The following is a 19,243-nucleotide window of genomic DNA, read 5'->3' on the forward strand; positions in this document are numbered from 1 at the left end:
CGTGCCTGTAATCCCAGCTACTCAGGAGGCTGAGGCAGGAGAATTGCCTGAACCCAGGAGGCGGAGGTTGCGGTGAGCCGAGATCGCGCCATGGCACTCCAGGCTGGGTAACAAGAGCGAAACTCTGTCTCAAAAACAAAAAAAATGCTTCAGCTACAGAAAAAGTTCTACTCACAAGCTGAGGAAAATTAAGGAAACAGAAGGGGCTTGGGAAGTGTCGGGTAACCTGAGGCAGGTTGTTACTAGGTTTTCAGAAGTAACTACCAAAACATGAAACTCACCACAGTCATCTAAAAATACAAAATACATTCCAAATCAAAATTGAAAGTACTCTGCCATCCATTTTTACTATTCCCAGCTATAATAGTACTTTCCCATAACCAAGAACTACTACTGAAGGACAATGTTGATTATATTAATACGATTATAGTAAACCGAACATCTTTTAACTCCTCAAGCCATCTTTCAGATACTAATACTGTCTCTTTTTGCTTACTTCTGTCCCTACTTTATTATTGGAGCCCATAATCTAGTCCTTGCTTAACCCACTTCATTAGCTTTGTGAAAATGTATGTATTTCAATAGCTTAGTATTTATATAGAGGCAAAGTTGTACTTTCCTTTCAGCCTGAAGAACAGCTTTCAAACATTGTGACTGATTTGGTTTATCTAGTTGCTCTATCAAAGGACAGGTTGAAGTTTAAAGGCAAATATTAAACTAAAAAATTAATTTGACAGACTGGTCTTTCTTCTATATATACCAGAGGTGCTCAGCCCTTATTCTACTCCTATACATGACTAATCATGTCCCCATGTGCCACATGCTCCCATGGGCATTCACAGGGTTGTTTCTTGCACACTAGCTGCAATGCAGAGCACTGAGCAATTCAGAACAATGTATTGCTGCTGTTTCTCTTACAATCAAGAATGCATACCTGCTCATTATTAAGAATAATATTACAGGAATATTCTTAAACTGTCTCATTTATGAGGAAGAGATCATTCACAACATCAATGCTTTACCTAGTTAAATAACAAAGTACTTGTAAAGAACGTTAACAACCCTAGTGATTCTCTAAATGCTATTCTTCCTGGCTTCTTTTTCACTCTTGTGGGTCAATTTCTTCAGTGACTACTGCCAACAAGTTCACCTAGGACCCCCATCCCATGGACTGAAATCTTTACTAAAGATGCTGGGAAAGCAATGTTCAAAATATAAGAAAGAAGTATCAGGAAAACAAACTGGAGTTTGTCTGTGGCTTGAAACAAAAAGAAGAGTAGAACATACTGACTGACATTGGCATGGGATCCATGCTTGTTTTTATTTTAATACTCTAATTAACACAGTTGGTGTCTGACTGGCAACATTCTCCTGTCACTGGAGTGAAAGCGAAAATGGATCACTTTCACCACCACCCTCATTGACGGAAATAATCAAGGGAGATAATTCAGTACAAATTGCTCCTTAGCCAATCATGTCTGAATACTGTTAAAGATCTATAGTTGGTCTCATATACCCTAAGCAAGACACAATTTCCTCTTTACAATCCCATATTCCTCCTCTTTCCATTCCTCATGTTCAGTTCTCAATTTAAGTTTACTGTATTTAAAAGTATAATGATGTTCTTTGGTACAATTTATATTTCCTAGTTATGAGTGAAGGTTCAAATATCTAAGTAACCTCTAAAGTTATAATTTACCAATTAAACTAAGTAAAAATATAATCTACTTGAAGATAGTCCCATTTATTTCAAGCAAAATCCCAATAATTTTAAAAAATTATTTCAAATATTGCTGTCTTTGAGTCTTAATAAAATCAGTCCCTCCTTCCCTCACCTTGTAGTAGTTCACAGTGTCTATTGTTCTCACCTTTATGTCCACGAGTACTCAATGTGTAGATCCCACTTATAAGTGAGAACGTATGGTATTTGGTGTTCTGTTTTTACATTGATTTGCTTAGGATAATAGGCTTCCAACTGTATCCATGTTACTGCAAAGGACATAATTTCATTCTTTTTTATGGCTGCATAGTATTCCATGGTCTATATGTACCACATTTTCTTTATCCAATCCACTGCCGATGGTGATGGGCACCTAGGATGATTCCATGTCTATGCTATTGAGAACTATGCTCTGATGAACATATGAGTACATGTGTCATTTTGGCAGAATGATTTTTCTTTTGGATATATACCCGGTAATGGGATTGCTGTGTCAAATGGTAGTTCTAAGTTCTCTGAGAAAACTCTATATCGCTTTCCACGGTAGCTGAACTAATTTACATTCCCACCAACAGCGTATAAGCATTCCCTTTCTCTTGCCAGCATCTGTTGTTTTTTGACTTTTCCATAATAGTCATTCTGACTGGTTATGCCACTTTCTAACTCAAAGATTCCTCCTTTCATTGAGCTAAAACATCAGTAAAAATGTTTGTGCAAACCAAACCTTTGTTCAAGTTTTAAGAGTTAACTGAGTTTTAAGACTGGCATTAGAAAATCAAACACTGAAATTTATTAATGCATGAGCCACACTGTCATTCCTTCCTACTTGCAGAAGGAAAAATCTTTGCAGTGTTTAAGCAATGTTTGTCTTCAGTAATCATTTTCTCAGAGTAAATTATCAGTAGTAAGAATTAGTATCACTATAAGTTTCTGTCAAAAGCCCTGAAATGAAGCTTCTACTTCTAAGGTCATTCTTATAATTTATAATTGAAATGTACATTATGGTGTCACCTTGGTGTAATATTAAGGTTAATTAAAATAGCATTTTCACTAATCTGTACCTGTTAAGCTTGTTAAAATATTACTTTTACAAGTTCACATTTTGTTATTTCTTTTTCATTTTTTTTTTTTTTTTTTTTTTTTTTTTTTTTTTTTTTTTTTTTTTTTTTTTTTTTGAGACAGAGTCTTGCTCTGTAATACAGGCTGGAGTGCAGTGGCATGATCATGGCTCACTGCGTCCTCAACTTTTCAGGGTCAGGCAATCCTACCACTTCAGTCTTCCAAGCAGCTGGGACCACAGGTGTACCCCACCACACCCAGCTAATTTTTTAATTTTTGTAGAGATGGGGTCTACCTATGTTTCCCAAGCTGGTCTCGAGCCCCCTGGGCTCAAGCAATCCTCCTGCCTCAGCCTCCCAAAGTGCTGAGATTACAGGCATGAACCACTTGCACCTGGCCTGTTAATTCCAAGCAGCTTAAGTTTTAGAAACTTTTCTGATACTAAAATTTTAAATCATCATGCTGTAAAACCAGAATATTTTCGAAAAGCACCTGGGAAGAAACATTCCACAATCTTTTCAGTTTAATCTACTTGTTTATGATCTGGGAGTCACCTCTACCTCCAGACATATTTGGTACAGAGTTTGCAGCTCCTGGAATGGCCAGTACCTGTGGGTTGCCACTATCCCAATGAGAGAGTATGCTTAGACCAACATCACTGCAGGTCATATGAACCAGGTCAAGAAGCCATCAGACCCAACAATGTCAGTTTTCCTCAAAGACAGAGAACCTTGAAACATTTTAATATGGTTTTATGAGTTAATGCCTGGAAGCATAAGCCCCAACTTACACTTCCCCAACATATTCTCTTCAAAGGATTCTCTACTGCAGGAGTTAGCAAACTATAGTCCAAAAGCCAATTCCCATCCATAGTCTGTTTCTGTATGGCCTATAGGCTAAGAATGGCTTCTACATTTTTAATTCTTAAAAAAGAAATCAAAAGATGAATTATATTTTATGATAGGTATATTATGAAATTCAAATTTAAGTACTTAAGAAAATTTAAGTTTTCTTGTAAAACAGCCACACTTGATCATTTATGTATTTTCTATGGCTGCTTTCATGCTATAACAGCAAGGCTGAGACAGTTGCTACAGAGACCTTATGGCTTGCAAGACCGAAATTATTTTCTGTTTGCCGTTTATGGAAAAACATTTCCTACTCTGGTATACTGCATCAACATTCAAATGAAGCTCTATATTTTCTTGTTCTGTATAAATCAGCCTGAACTCCTTTATCTATTTCCAAAACCCTTCTATTGCATACTCTGAAGATGTCTCCCTGATCAACAAATTCGATAGATCCACAACCTCTTTTAAAAGAAACTAGGCTTTCCTGAGGTTGTTAACTTCTTCAAAGCCCTCCCAAGCGGTGAGATTTCATTCTTTCATATCACACAGTCTCAAATTTGGAAAGTGGTGTTACAATGCTATTTCAAGATAATTTCTCGCCTACCCTCTTATTAAACAAAAACGAACGAGCTCTGTCCCCAACCCCCCAGGATCATGATGTTCAAGCATACCATCTTCCCTAACTCTAGTCATTCTTCCTCATTCATAGATAACTTTTACCACACATAGCTAGCAATATCCTAACTCTGGGTGACTTTCACTTTCCACTCTCTGTGTGCATGCTGAGAGGCCTGATGCTGCTGGAGAAAGTCACATAACTGAACACATCAACATTACCATCATTCATAATCACCAAAATCCATGGTCCCTCAGTACTGCCCAGTGACTTCTATTTTCATTTCCTTAGTCAAATCTCTCTCCCACTTTCCACAAGGTATTTCCAATCATCTCTAATCGGCTTATCTCCACCTAGACTTTCCTTCCCTAATTGCCTCTTCATTTTCAGCAGATGACATGATCTCCTACATCAGAAAACAATCTGAAGCCTCATCTTACTGCTATCAAAGCTACAAGCCTACTTATTTCTACAGCCATCACTCTTTTTCTTTCTAGTTATATTACAAGAGTCCCTGCTCCTAAGGCCAATATTCCACTATGCTTTTAATTATGTGTGCTCTCAGCTTTTAAAGCAGTTTATATTATCCATCATTTCTTCTCTATCATGTATAATATTCAGCTACTGCTTCTCAACTAGCCTGTTACAACTGATACTGAAACATAAGTCTCTCCTATCTTGAAAATTAAATCCCACCCTACCTACCTGATATCTCCCTCTAGCTACTCCTCAACTTTACAGATAAATGTCTTAGATTTGTCCATGATCTCTGTTTCCTTTCCTTTCTTCCCATTCAGTCTCAGCCTGTTCCAGTTTGGCTTTTTTATCATCACTTTACTGAAATAATTCTCACAATGATTAACAATGACTACTATATTGACAAATTCAAAGGACATTTTAAAATTCTCACTTGTTTTGAGCATTGTATTAGTTCATTGTCACACTCTTATTAAAGATGTACCTGAGACTGGGCAATTTAAAAAAGAAAGACATTTAGTGGAACTACAGTTTCACATGGCTGAGAGACCTCACAATCATTGTGGAAAGCAAGGAGGAGCAAGTCACATCTTACATGGATGGCAGCAGGCAGAGAGAGAGGGCTTGTGCAGAGAAACTTCTCCTTGTAAAACCATCAGACCTCAGGCCAGGCATGGTGGCTTATGTCTGTAACCTCGGTGCTTTGGGAGACTGAGGCAGGCGGATCATGAGGACAAGATTTAGAGATCAGCCTGGCCAACATGGTGAAACCCCATCTCTACTAAAAATACAAAAATTAGCTGGGCGTGGTGGCAGCTACCTGTAATCCCAGCTACTCGGGAGGCTGAGGCAGGAGAATAATTTGAACCCAGGAGGTGGAGGTTGCAGTGAGCTTTGATCATGCCATTGCACACCAGCCTGGGCAACACAGCAAGACTCTGTCTTAAAATAAAATAAAATAAACATCAGACCTCATAAGACTTAACACTATCACGAGAACAGCATGGGAAAGACCCGCCCCCATGACTCAATTACCTCCCACCAGGTCCCTCCCACAACATATGGAAATTCAATATGAGATTTGGGTGGGATCATAGCCAAACCATATCATTCCACCTCATGTCCTCACATTTTGAAACCAATCATGCCTTCCCAAAAGTCCCCCAAAGTCTTTACTCATTTCAGCATTAAAGTCCACAGTCCAAAGTTTAATCTGAGACAAAGAAAGACCCTGCCACACCTATGAGCCAGTAAAATAAAATAAAAATCAAGTTAATTACTTTCTAGATAAAATAGGGGTAAAGGCATTGGATAAAGATAGCTGTTCCAAATGGGAAAAATTGTCCAAAACAAAGGGGCTACAGGCCCCATGCAAGTCCAAAATCCAGCAGGGTGGTTACATCTTAAAGCTCCAGAATGATCTCCTTTGACTCAGTGTCTCACATACAGGTCATGATGATGCAAGAAGTGGGTTCCATGGTCTTGAGCAGCTCTACTCCTGTGGCTTTGCAGGGTACAGCCTTCCTCCTGGTTGCTTTCACAGGCTGGCATTGAGTATCTGTGACATTTCCAGGTGCACAATACAAGTTGTCAATGGATTCACCATTCTGGTGTCTGGAGGATGGTGGCCCTTTTCTCACAGGTCTTCTAGGCAGTGCCCCAGTAGGAACTCTGTGGGGGCTCCAACCCCACATTTCCCTTCCACACTGCCCTAGCAGAGGTTCTCCAGGAGGGCCCCACCCCTCCAGCAAACTTCTGCCTGGGCATGAGGTGTTTTCATACATCCTCTGAAATCTAGGTGGAACTTCCCAAACCTCAATTCTTGACTTCTGTGCACTTGCAGGCTCAACACCACATGGAAGTTGCCAAGGCTTAGAGCTTGCACCCTCTGAAGCCATGGACTGAGCTCTACATTGGCCCTTTTCAGCCATGGCTGGAGACGCTGGGATGCAGAGCACCAAGTCTCTAGGCTGCATGCAGCACAGAACCCTGGGTCCAGCCCAGGAAACCATTTTTTCCTACTAAGTCTCCAGGCTTGTGATGGGAGGTATTACTGTGAAGACCTCTGACATGCCCTGGAGACATTTTCCTCATTGTCTTGGGGATTAACATTTGACTCCTCATTAATTATGCAAATTTCTGTAGCTGGCTTGAATTTCTCCTCAGAATATGGGATTTTCTTTTTTATCAAATTGTCAGACTGCAAATTTTCCAAACTTTTATACTGTGCTTCCTTTATAAAACTGAATGCCTTTAACAGCACTAAAGTCACATCTTGAATGCTTTGCTGCTTAGAAATTTCTTCCGCCAGATACCCTAAATCATCTCTCTCAAGTTCAAAGTTTCACAAATATCTAGGGCAGGGGTAAAATTCTACAAGTCTCTTTGCTAAAACATGAGTCACCTTTCCTCCAGTTCCCAATAAGTCCCTCATCTCTTTCTGAGACCACCTCAGCCTGGACTTCATTGTCCATATCACTAACAGCATTTTGGTCAAAGCCATACAACAAGTCTCTAGGGAGCTCCAAACTTTCTCACATTGTCCTATCTTATTCTGAGCTCTCCGAACTGTTCCAACCCTGAACTATTACTCAGTTCCAAAATTGCTTCCACATTTTCAGGTATCTACTACAGCACCCCACTCTTGGTACCAATTTACTGTATTAGTTCATTTTCACACTGCTGATAAAGGCATCTCCAAGGCTGGGCAATTTATAAAAGAAAAAGGTTTAGTGAACTTATAGTTCTACATGGCTGGGGAGGCCTCACAATCATAGCAGAAAGCAAGCTGGAGCAAGTCATGTCTTACATGAATGGCAGCAGGAAGAGAGAGAGCTTGTGCAGGTATACTCCTCCTTATAAAATCATCAGATCATGTGAGACTTACTATCACGTGAACAGCATGGGAAAGACCTGCCCCCATGACTCAGTTATCTCCTACTGGGTCCCTCCCACAACATGTGGGAATTAAAGATGAGATTTGGGTGGGGACAGAGCCAAACCATATCAAGCATAAACAAATACTGAGATATAATAATCCACTATTTTTTCTCCTACTTTCTTCCTAGGGTCATGCCTATTCATTCACTGGGGTTTATCAAGATCAGTCCTAGCCTTCTTTCTGCCTCTCTCTTAAGGCAATCTAAATGGTATGCCAACATTTCAACTTCCATCTATATACTGACAACTCCCAAATTGATATGTTTCTTTTAATTATTCATTCAAAATATTTTTTGACCACTAATATCTTTTAAATGCCTGGATATGGCAGTGAGCAAAAACAGCCAGGTTCTTGTTCTCATGGAGCTTTTAGTCTACTGGTGGTCAAAGACATTTGTAAAATAATAATATCATTAAATGTAGAATAGGTGGCATAAAGAAGGCTTCTGAGAAGAGGTAAACTAGATTTATCTGGAAACATGGAGAATATTGAGAATGGGGAACCATTTCAGAGAACATAGCGTATGAAAAGTCTCCATGGCAGAGCAAGCAGGATGTAATCAAGGAATCAAAAAGTCACCATATGAATGGGGAGAGTAGCCTTGTAAGAAAGGAAAGAAGCCTTCCTTATGCCACCTACTCAAATTTAATGACATGATCATTTTACAAATGTCTTTTTTTTTTTTTTTTTTAGATAATGTCTCACTCTGCAACCCAGGCTGGAGTGCAATGGCATGGTCTTGGTTCACTGCAACCTCTGCCTCCCAGGTTAAAGCGATTCTCCTGCCTTAGCCTCCTGAATAGCTGGGACTACAGGTGCATGCCACCACACCTAGCTAATTTTTGTATTTTTTAGTAAAGATACAGTTTCACTGTGTTGGCCAGGCTGGTCTAGAACTCCTGACCTCATGATCCACCCACCTTGGCCTCCCAAAGTGCTGGGATTACAGGTGTGAGTCACCACACCCAGCCTTATTTAAAAATGTCTTTGTCCACCACTAGACTTAAAGATCCATGAGAACAAGGCCATGGCTGGTTTAGCTCACCACCATATTCAGGCACTTGACAGACATTAGTAGTTAAAAAATATTTTGAATTAATGAATAAAAGTGTTAACATATATTATTTCTAATTTAACTCATTTTATCATAAATATCATTTCATCAAGATTCTGATAAGCTAGCAAAAATTTCTTAACTGATTTTATAAAATTATGCTATAAAGTATGCATAATTCCAGATTTTTTTTTCAAATAAAACCAATTCTTTTTAGTACCTGAGTACTCACATTTTGCAAGTCTTAAGAAATAAAATAAGAAAACCTCTTCATGTGTGTAATAATACTGTTAGCTGCCTATCCAATATCCATTCTCTACCCTCATTCTTACTATAATGATTTTGTTTAGGTATTCATACTTCTCCCTTTTGACTCAAGGAAGGTTAAATTATCTTGATGTGTCTAAATTACCTATCATAGACTCACACCCCTTGTTAGTGAATGGCTTGAGATATAGACACATAACCCAGTTCTGGCCAATGAGACATAAGAAGAGGCTAATCATGCATAGAGAAGAGATGGTCCTTTTCTGCCTCTGTACATAGTTGTACCTGGCTGTGCAGCCATTTTGCTACCAACATATGAAAGGGCAGAAACTCCAGGAAACTGTAGAGATCACAGCTGGAATCCTGTTATACTATGCTTTGAGCTGCCCTGCCTCTGGATTTCTTGTTTCCTTTTTTGCTTAAGTCTGTTTGAATTAGGAATCTGTTATTTGCAGCTAAATTCATCCTAACAGAAAAATAAATGTTTTTGTCCCATGTTCCTCAAATGATGAAAATTTATTCAGCTAATTCAGTGAGTATTTGTATGCCAAATACATTACAACAATATTCACTATATAAACCTAAAAAGCAAACCATTTAATTAAAAATCTAGGGAATAATTTTAGAAGAAATTTTTCAAGCTGAAAATTATGAAAATGAATGGATAATTATGAAAGTAATTATTTGGATTACTAAAAATACTTCACCTTTGGCAATTAATTGTACTTGCTCAGTAGAAGAGAACTACCATTTATTATGATTATTTTGAGAAAAGGAATCTGTTTTTACAGAATTTTTTTTTCCTAACTGAAAGGCTGTCGAATACAAATTTTCAGGGAATTAAGGTATAATAAAATGCCATGGCATAAGTCTCCGCTAAGGCCAACATTTTACAAAAATGACTTATAATTGAAATTATTACCATTATGTTAACCAGAAAATAAGAGACGACTGGGCTAAATTTATACCGATCTTATTAATTACCTTAAAGGTGCTTTTCTGAATAAATCCCAGAGCTAAATTTGCTGGTCTGTTATTTATCTTATTCTCATAAAGGTAAGGGAAAGAATGCACACCAGATCTATTTATTTGCTCTCACTGACAATGAACATAAATATGATTTAAAAACACAATTATTGCTTGTGTATTTGTGTTCTGTGGTGTTTTGGTATTTTATTTTTAGAATGCGAATGAGAAGTACATAACCATAGGAAATTTTCTTAAGAATAATTAAATGGCCCAGATTACAATTATAATCATATTATTTGTTTGTTTTTAAAATCTATATGGATTTATAATTTACATGAAATAAACTGTGCCTATTTTAAGTAGGTGTGGTTGATGCAGGTAGAACAATGTATATTCATGAATATTCTATATATAGAATATTCATTGGGGTAGTTACAGCTTCCACAATTCCTTATATTCTTTTCCAATTACAACTCAATATCCTAGTGCCAAGCCACAATAATCTGTTTTGTTTTGTTTTGTTTTCACTAGAGAATACTTTGTCTATTCTACAATTTCATGGCATCTAATATTTTGTACCTGGTTTCATTCATTTACCACAATGTTTGTTTCTTTTTACTGTTGAAAAATAGTCCTTAGCATAAATATATCATAATTTTTTAGCCATTCACAGGTATATGGACTTTTGGATTGTCTGTAGTTTAGCTAATTGCAAATAAAACAATTATAAACATTCACTTAGAAGTCTTTGTGTTTACATATATTATTCATCTTGGTATAGATCTAAAAATGGAATTGCTAGATTGTATTTAAGTGTAAGTTTAACTTTATATGAAACTATCAAACCGTTTTGCCAAGTGGCTATATTATTTTGCATTCTTATCAGCTAGGTATAGGATTTGCCATTGCTCCACGTTTTCACCAACACTTGGTATTTTCAGTCTTTTAGATATTAGTCATTCTAATGTGTATATAGTGGTAACTCATCAGGGATTTAATTTGCATTTCCTTGATGATGAATAATATTGAGCATCTTTTCATGTGCTAATGGTTGATTTCTACATTTCTTTAGTAAAATGTCTCATTCACATCTTTTGACCTATTTTTGTATTGAGTTGTTTGTTTTGTTACTGTTGAGGTTTCAGAAATGTTTATATATTCTGAACCAATGTTTTTATTAAATATGTGTTTTCTAGATATTTTCTCTTATTCTGTGGCTTGTCTTTTCATTTTGATAATGCTGTATTTACAAGAGCAAAAGTTTTTTGCTTCAGATAAAGCATAATCATTTTCTGTTCATATTTTTTGTGTCCTAAAAAGTATTTGCCTACTAAAGGCTACAAAGATTTTCTCCCATGTTTTCTCTAAGAACTATTATAGTTTTACTCTTTATAATCAGATCTGTGATCATTTAAATCAATTTTCATGAATAGTTTTGAAGTTCTCATAACCCAGAAATATCCAACTGTTTCAGCAATATTTATCAAAAACACTGTCTTTCCCCCCACTGAATTACTTTATCAAGAATGATTTGCCCATGTATGTGTAGGTCTATTTCTGAACTCTCCATTTTGTTTCTTTGTTCTGTATGTGTATTTTTATTCCATATCATTCTGTTTTGATTATTTTAGTTTTATAATAGCTGTTGAAAACAAGTAGTGTAAATGGAATACTATTCAGTCTTTAAAAAGAAGAAGCTCTTGTCATTTGCAACAGCATCGATGAAACTGGAGGGCATTATGTTAAGTGAAATAAGCCAGACACAGAAACACAAATACCACATGATTTCACTTATATGTGAAATCTTAAAAATCAAACTCAAAGAAGCAGAGAGGAGAGTGGTGGTCACCAGAGGCTGCAGGGGGAGTGGGAGGACTGGGAAGATGTTGGCTAAAGCACACAAAATATAAGCCAGACTGAAGGTATATTGTATATTATGGTGGCTATAGTTAATAACAGTATATTGTATACTTGAATATTGCTAAGAAAGTAGATTTTATGTGTTTTTATGACCAAAAAAAGGGTAAGTATCTAAAGTAATTCACCTGTCAATCAGCTTGGTGTAGCCATTCCACAACGTAGGCATATTTCAAATCATCATGTAGTATACCACAAATATATACAATTTTTGTCAATTTACAAAAATAACAATAATTAATAATAAATACCAAAATACAATTTTTTAAAAGAAATCAGGTAGTATAAATCCTCCAAACTTGTTTGTGTTTAAAACTGATATGTCTATCTAATTCCTTTGCATTTCTGGCATTTTCACACATATTTTAGAAATATCTTGCCAATTTACGCCCTTTCCCTCAAAGAGAAGGCCAGCTGGAATTTTGATAAGTATTGTCTTGACTATATAGCTCAATTTGCTGGAAATTGGCATCATAATAATTTTGAAGTTTCTAGTCCATGAACATGGTATATCTCTTGGGCCTTCTTTCATTTCTCTCAGCAATTATTTGTTGTTTTCACTACATAGGTCTTGCATGCATTGTGTTAAATAAATAGCTAAGTATTTCATGTGTTTGAGTGTTGTGGTATTTGATTTTTAAATTTCACTTTCTTTTTTGCTATTTTTTATTTTTGTATCTCTTGTCTACTTTAATCCTTTCAAGTTGGCAAAAGCACCACTCTCAATCACAAACACACAGCAGTTAATTAGTTTTATGTTTCCAAATGGCTGGTTAAAAGACAATCCTAAATTATAACTTAGTTTGACTTAGATTGTAAATAATTCAAGAGTGAAGTTTAACTTGCTACTATTTTAAACACATGTGACCTTATAGATCATCTATTAAATGTGAGAAGTGCTAAGTAATCTTTGATATTACACATAAACCACACTAAAATTCCTTTCAATAACTAAAAGGAATGATTTTGAATACAGAGAATTCTAATTACATTGGCATAGGTAAGGCCAAGGATATAAAGTAGACATTGCTACCTTATTTATCTTCAACCCCTGCCTTTAAGAGGCAAATGAACATAAAACACAAGTGAATCTTAGTTTTGAGACAGTGAAAGAATTTCCCCAGTAATTAAATATATTGACATAACCAGTTATATAAATCTAAATATAAAACCAATCTCCAGTAAGTTTTAAAATGGCACTCACCAGCTTTGTGAAAATTTGAACATTACTAACAAAGTCTAATCATATCTTTAGAAGGGGTGAACAGTGATAGCATTTACTGAATTGGAATTACTATTGAAATTCAAAAATTGAACATACCCATTTAACCACAAGTCAGTCTTAGTTTTAAATCAGGACTATCCAACAAAATATTCTGTCAGTCATTCATGATCTGAATTCTGGTGTATGAGATCTATTAAAGTATGGTACACATTAAAAAGTCATGTTTTTGTTTTGTAATAAATAAGGCAGTGGCCAATTATTACCCATTAGTAGCTTTTTTGAGATAAGCTATCAAGTATGACCTTTCTGCTTTCTTCTTAATGCCAGCAAAGATCATTTGTTCCAGGGATACACTTCTTGGGATTCTCCCAATATTTCATCAATGTATCCTTTCTCCATGTGATGCCTTTGTTCTTACTGGCGTCTGTGTAAGAGAATCCAATGGACTGACCTGTCTTCTGCCCAAGGAGACCATGGAGATTAGGCCCCCATCTTGTGCTTGCCTCCCTTTTCAATGATGTGGCACTGGGCACACTTCTGGAAAAAAAAACTTCTTGCCTTTCTCAACATCACCCATATTGAATTCTCTTTTTCAACACTGGCACAATGAAGGTTCCCACTCTGAAGTCAGACATCCCACTCTCCTTAAATTTAACTTTCTAGCTGACACTAGCATACAGAAGTACACTGACCTTGTATCCTGCAAACTTGCTGAATGTATTCCTTAGTTCTTCTAGTGTTTATATAGATTCTTTAAGGTATTTTGTGTTCTTATCATGTTGTTTATAAATAAATCAGTTTTATTTCTTCCTTTCAAAGCTATACACTTTTTACTGCTTTTTTCTTGCCTTATCACAGGTTAGGGCGCCCAACACCATGTTAAGCCAAAATGAAAAGAGAGGACATCTTTGCCTTGTTCCTTATCTTAGGGGAAAATAGTTCAGTCTTTCATCATTAAGTATGCAGTTAAATCAGTGTTTAGTAGACATTCTTGGCCAGATTGAAGAAATTCACTTCTATTTCAAGTTTCCTATGAAAAAATTTTTTAATAAGTGAATATTGTCAAATTCTTCTCTGATACATACTGAAATGAGCATATTTATTTTTTTCATATTATCTTAAAGTGGTAAACTACATTTTATGTTGTTAAATCAAGTGATATGATTTGGCTCTGTGTCCCCACCCATATCTCATCTTGAATTGTACTCCCATAATTCCTACGTTTTGTGGGAGGAATCCAGGGGGAGAAAATTAAATCATGGGGGTGGTTTCCCCCGTATTGTTCTCGTGGTTTTCAATATGTCTCACAAGATCTGATGGTTTGATAAGGGGAAATTGTTTCACTTGGCTTTCGTTCTCTCTCTTGCCACCACCATGTGAGATGTGCCTTTCACCTTGCACAATTGTGAGGCTTCCTCAGCCATGTGAAATTGTAAGTCCAATAAACCTCTTTCTTTTGTAAATTGCCCAGTCTCAGGCATATCTTTATCAGCAGCATGGAAACAGATTAATACATCAACTTTGCATTCCTGGGATAAAACTCACTTGATCATGATGTATTGTTGGATTTGATTTGTTAATACTTTATGAAGGAATTTTGCATCTATGATCAGGAGGATATTGGTATGGATTTTCTTTTCCAGTACTGTCTCTGTAATGATAGTCTCATCATATGAGAGGGGAAGTCTTCCTGTTTTCTCTATTTTCTAAAAGGTTTGTATACAACTGATATTATTTCTTCATGAAAGGTTGATGAAATTCACCAATGAGATCATTTGGTCTTGGAATTTTGTTTTTTAAAAAGTTTTTAATTATAAATTTGATTTATTTAATACATACAGAGATTTTGAGATATAAATTTTCTTCTGTCTCAGTTTTGGTAATTTATGTTGTATTGGAGTTCTCTAGAAGGACAAAACTAATAGGATAGATGTATATATGAAAAGGAGTTTAATGTCTATTAAAGATAATATATATCGTGTCTATTAAAGACTATATATATATATAATATAAAAGATATAATCTATTAAGATGTATATATGAAGGGGAGTTTAATGTCTACATTAAACAACTCTCCACAGCTAGAGAGTGACCTGATATCTTTTGTTATTTATTTCCAATTTAATGCTTTTGTAGTCAGAAAACATACTTACCATAATTTCAATCCTTTTAAATGTACTGGGAAGAGTTTAATAAGCAGCAAAGGGTCTATAACAGTGAATGTATCATGTACCTTTAAAAGAATTTCTTTGTGGATACCCAAATTTGTTTCTGGTATCATTTTCTTCCAGTGAAAAATATCCTTTAATATTTCTCATAGTATAGATCTGTTGGACACAAGGGCTTTATATTCTGTTTGACTGAGAATGCTTTTATCTTGCTTTCATTTTTGAAAGATATTTCCACTGTAATATAAAATAGTAAGATGATCGTTTTTTTCTTTCAGCACTTTAAACATATTATTTCTCTCCAGAGAAGATCTGCTATCTTCTGTCTTGCATTATTTCTGAAGAGATGTCAGCTTTTATTCTTACATCTGTATCCCTGTAATTAATGTGTTTCTTCCCCTCTGGTTGCTTTTAAGCTTTTCTCTTTATCATTGTTTACAGCAATGTGATTTATGTCTTTAATCTGGTTATCTTCCTACTAGAGGTTCATTGAGCTTTTCAGATATATGGGTTATTCTCCATGAACTCAGGAAAAATTCTGGCCACGATTATTTCAAATATTCACATCCTTCTCATTCTTTCTAGGGCTCCAATTATACATCTATTAGAGTGATTGATATCTCACAAGTTACTGACACTCAGTCCTTATTTCCAGCCTTTTCCTTTTGCTTCTCTACACCACAATTTGGATAGCTTTAATGGTCTTTCATGAAGTTAATTGATCTTTTTTTCTCTACTATCTAACCTGCTGTTAAACCCACTCAGTTATTTTTGTTGTTATTGTTGTTTTTGCTTTTTGTTGTTGTTTGTTTTTTGGTTTTTTTTTTTTTTTGCACTAGAAGTCCCATTGGTTCTATTTTAAGTTTCCAATTCTCTTCACATTATATTCATATTTTTCTTGAATTACATGAGCATATTTATAATAGCTGTTTAAATGTCTTTTTCTTTTAACTCTCTTTTGTGGTCTGTTTCTATTGATTGGCTTTTCTTCTGGATATAAATTACCTTTTCTGGAATCTTCATCAATCTGATACTAATTATTCCAAATGGAAACAGATGTCTTATGTGTTTATTTTTATTGATTATGTTAAATCATTTTTAAGAGCGGGCACATTAGAAATTTTCTAACAAGTTCAATAAGACCTCTTCTGTCCAACTGGTCTTAATGCAAATGTCTCCTTACCCCACACATACTCCCATACTTGTCTCCCTTATACATACTGATTAGTTGTTTTTTTTCCCTGGCAGTTGTTTGTGTCAGGCCTTGTGGAGTTCACCCTATGCATAAGCAACTTAATATTTAGCCAAAGACATGAGGCGATGCTTACAAAAAATTTGAGAACTATTCTACAAATAGCTCCCTCTAATGGTATTGCTCTGCAAATTTCAGCCACCTAGAACTTTGAAGTCTTTCTCTTCAGTTTATGGGGAACCACTGTGTTTTTCTTAGATTCTTCCCTTCTCCTCCCTTCTCCTCCTCTCTCCTCTCCTCTTCTCCCCTCTCTTCCCCTCTCCTCCTTCCCTCTCTCTCTGTCTCTCTCTCCCTCTCTTTTTCTCCCCCTCTTCCTCTTCTCATTCCCTCCCTCTCTCTCCACTACGATCTATAAATTGCCTCCAAGTATAAAGACATAGTGAACTTTAGGGCGCACTTCAACTTTTACCCTGCTCTTAGGCATTACAGCTGATACTTCCTGTTGTCTAATACCTAAAAATAGTTGTCATATATTTTGTCCAGTTTTTCAGTTGTTTAGAATGGATTGACTAGTCCGATACTAATTACTCCAACTGGAAACAGAGGTCTTATGTTTTTATTTTTAATGGTTATATTAAATAATTTTTAAAAGACAACACATTAAAAATTAAAATTTAAGAAAAGTTAATATTAAGGGAAATTTTAAATAATAAATAATATTTCTCTTAAAATCAAAAAATGAATTATAGTACTAGCTATTTCACTTGATCCACTTTGGATATGGCAGTTAGCTTGTCTAAGTTTCAGTGTTTTGAGTAGCTTGACTAGATGACTTCATAAAATCCTGTGATTCTAATGTCCAGAAACTCAATAAAGGTCATCAAAGATACTTTAATGATCAGGTATGCATGGACATTAATCTAATAAATGCTTCAATGTAACCATTATTGCTATATGTTCTTAACAATTAAAATGTATTAAAATATAAAATGTACATATAAAAACTATAAAACGATTTTAATAAAAAAACAAAAATACATTTTACCTTTTCAAATTTAATATGTTTAGGCCTTAACTGCCCCTAAATAATATTAGGGACTATCTTGAACTACCATAAGTAAAGTAAATGAATGTTTAGACTGATAATTCTCCTTTGGTTTTATTTCCACTAAATATACGCTTTATTCTTTTGGCTTTTTCAAGGATTTCATTTAGGAAAAAAATTCTGAATATAAATGATTATAATATTCTAAAATAACTTAACTGTATAATCCTTGAAATTCACATTAAATAATGAGAAGACAACTGGCTATTCATAACCTCTTGAGAATAAATCATGTTATCAAATTCCATATTTTTTAAAATCTGCTTTTGTGTTTTTAATCAGATATTAATCTCTGGCTTAAAAAACTAGACTAATTTTAAATAACAATAATATCAAATAGTAGCAATGAACTTTTCCTCATATTTCATAAAAAGCTCTTTAAGGAAGTTCCAAGATACATGACCTCCTTTGTCGTAATCCATGTTGAGCATCCTTAATCAAATTTTGCTACCCCAGGTACTCCTTTTTGAATCTCTTAAGATATTCTCTAAATTATTTTACCCACACTATTGGGAAAATCTCTGCTGCTATAGTTACAAATTTGTGTGTCAACATTCCACAATCATATCATTATATTGTGTTATTTCAATTGAATTAGATCTTCCTTAAGCTTGAAATTTTTATTAATTTTTTGTTTAAGCTTGCTAAGTTATTTTTTAAATTAATAAATGGTAAACAACATAGAAATATAAATGTATCCTGGCTTAAAGGGATCTGATAAAGTTTATTGCTTATTTATACCTTGACATTCATATAGGAGCAATTCCCTCAATACTCATATGTTTTTTCAGTAATAACAGGAAAAAGTAATTACAATGAAATGTTTACATATAAATGTAAAGGGAGTATTTTTTGCTTAAGCTAGACTTGCTACACATAACTACTCCCTTTCTGTCAACTTGTAGATGTTTGCTACTTCCTGACTTGTGAACTCCCTTCACTCATCCTAATCTAACAACTAGTTATCTAATTTCCCCCAACGCCTTTTTATTCTGTCTAACAAGTTATTCTTTTCTCTTAAATCACATGAGAAGTATAGGAGAACAAGCAAAAGGGAAGTCTATGAAAAGTTCTATCAATTAGTAAGTTTGAAGTTTTAGAACAATAGAACAAGAATTGTCAAACTTTAGGGTGGCTAGGAATTATTTGGAGACATTTGTTGAAATTCAGAGTCCCAGGACCCACACTCAAGAATTCTTAACTCAATAGGCTTGAAGTGGGGCCTAGGAGTCTAAATTTTGAACAGAAAAGCCAGACAATTCTGATGCAAGTGTTCTGCAGACCATATTTTGAGAAAAACTGCAGGCCTTTTGCCTGCAGTCAGTATATGATGCCTCCAACTGACAGAGGAAGAAGTATTCTGTTTTTGTTGAAGTAAGCTAACACTATATTTGCCAAATGATGCTGTATAAACCCCAAGAAACTGGGCAAAACAATCAACTGGGATAGTAAGAAAATAGTACAATTATTCATTATCTATAAAAATCAGTAATTAATTATTGATCAATTATTATCAATATTAAATAAAAGACTGACAATAATTATTTTCCAAAAAAGAGAACCAGAAAGATGGGAAGGTAGTTAAGTGATAAATGATTTAGCAGACCAGAAAAGTCAAAACTTAAATGAGTAAAAGTAAATTTTACTTGTATTGCAGAACGCCAGAAAGGCTCAGAAATTTG

The 19,243-nt window shown here is 35.2% G+C and overlaps 1 protein-coding gene across 1 annotated transcript in view; it reads right to left on the reverse strand.

Moving 5' to 3' along the window:
* LOC108316954 (doublecortin domain-containing protein 1) overlaps positions 1-19,243 on the reverse strand; it is a 65,080-nt gene that overhangs the window by 4,086 nt on the left and 41,751 nt on the right. The window lies entirely within an intron of this gene.

The sequence above is a fragment of the Cebus imitator genome, unplaced genomic scaffold, assembly GCF_001604975.1.
Source record: "Cebus imitator isolate Cc_AM_T3 unplaced genomic scaffold, Cebus_imitator-1.0 Scaffold195, whole genome shotgun sequence".
Lineage (NCBI taxonomy): Eukaryota > Metazoa > Chordata > Mammalia > Primates > Cebidae > Cebus > Cebus imitator.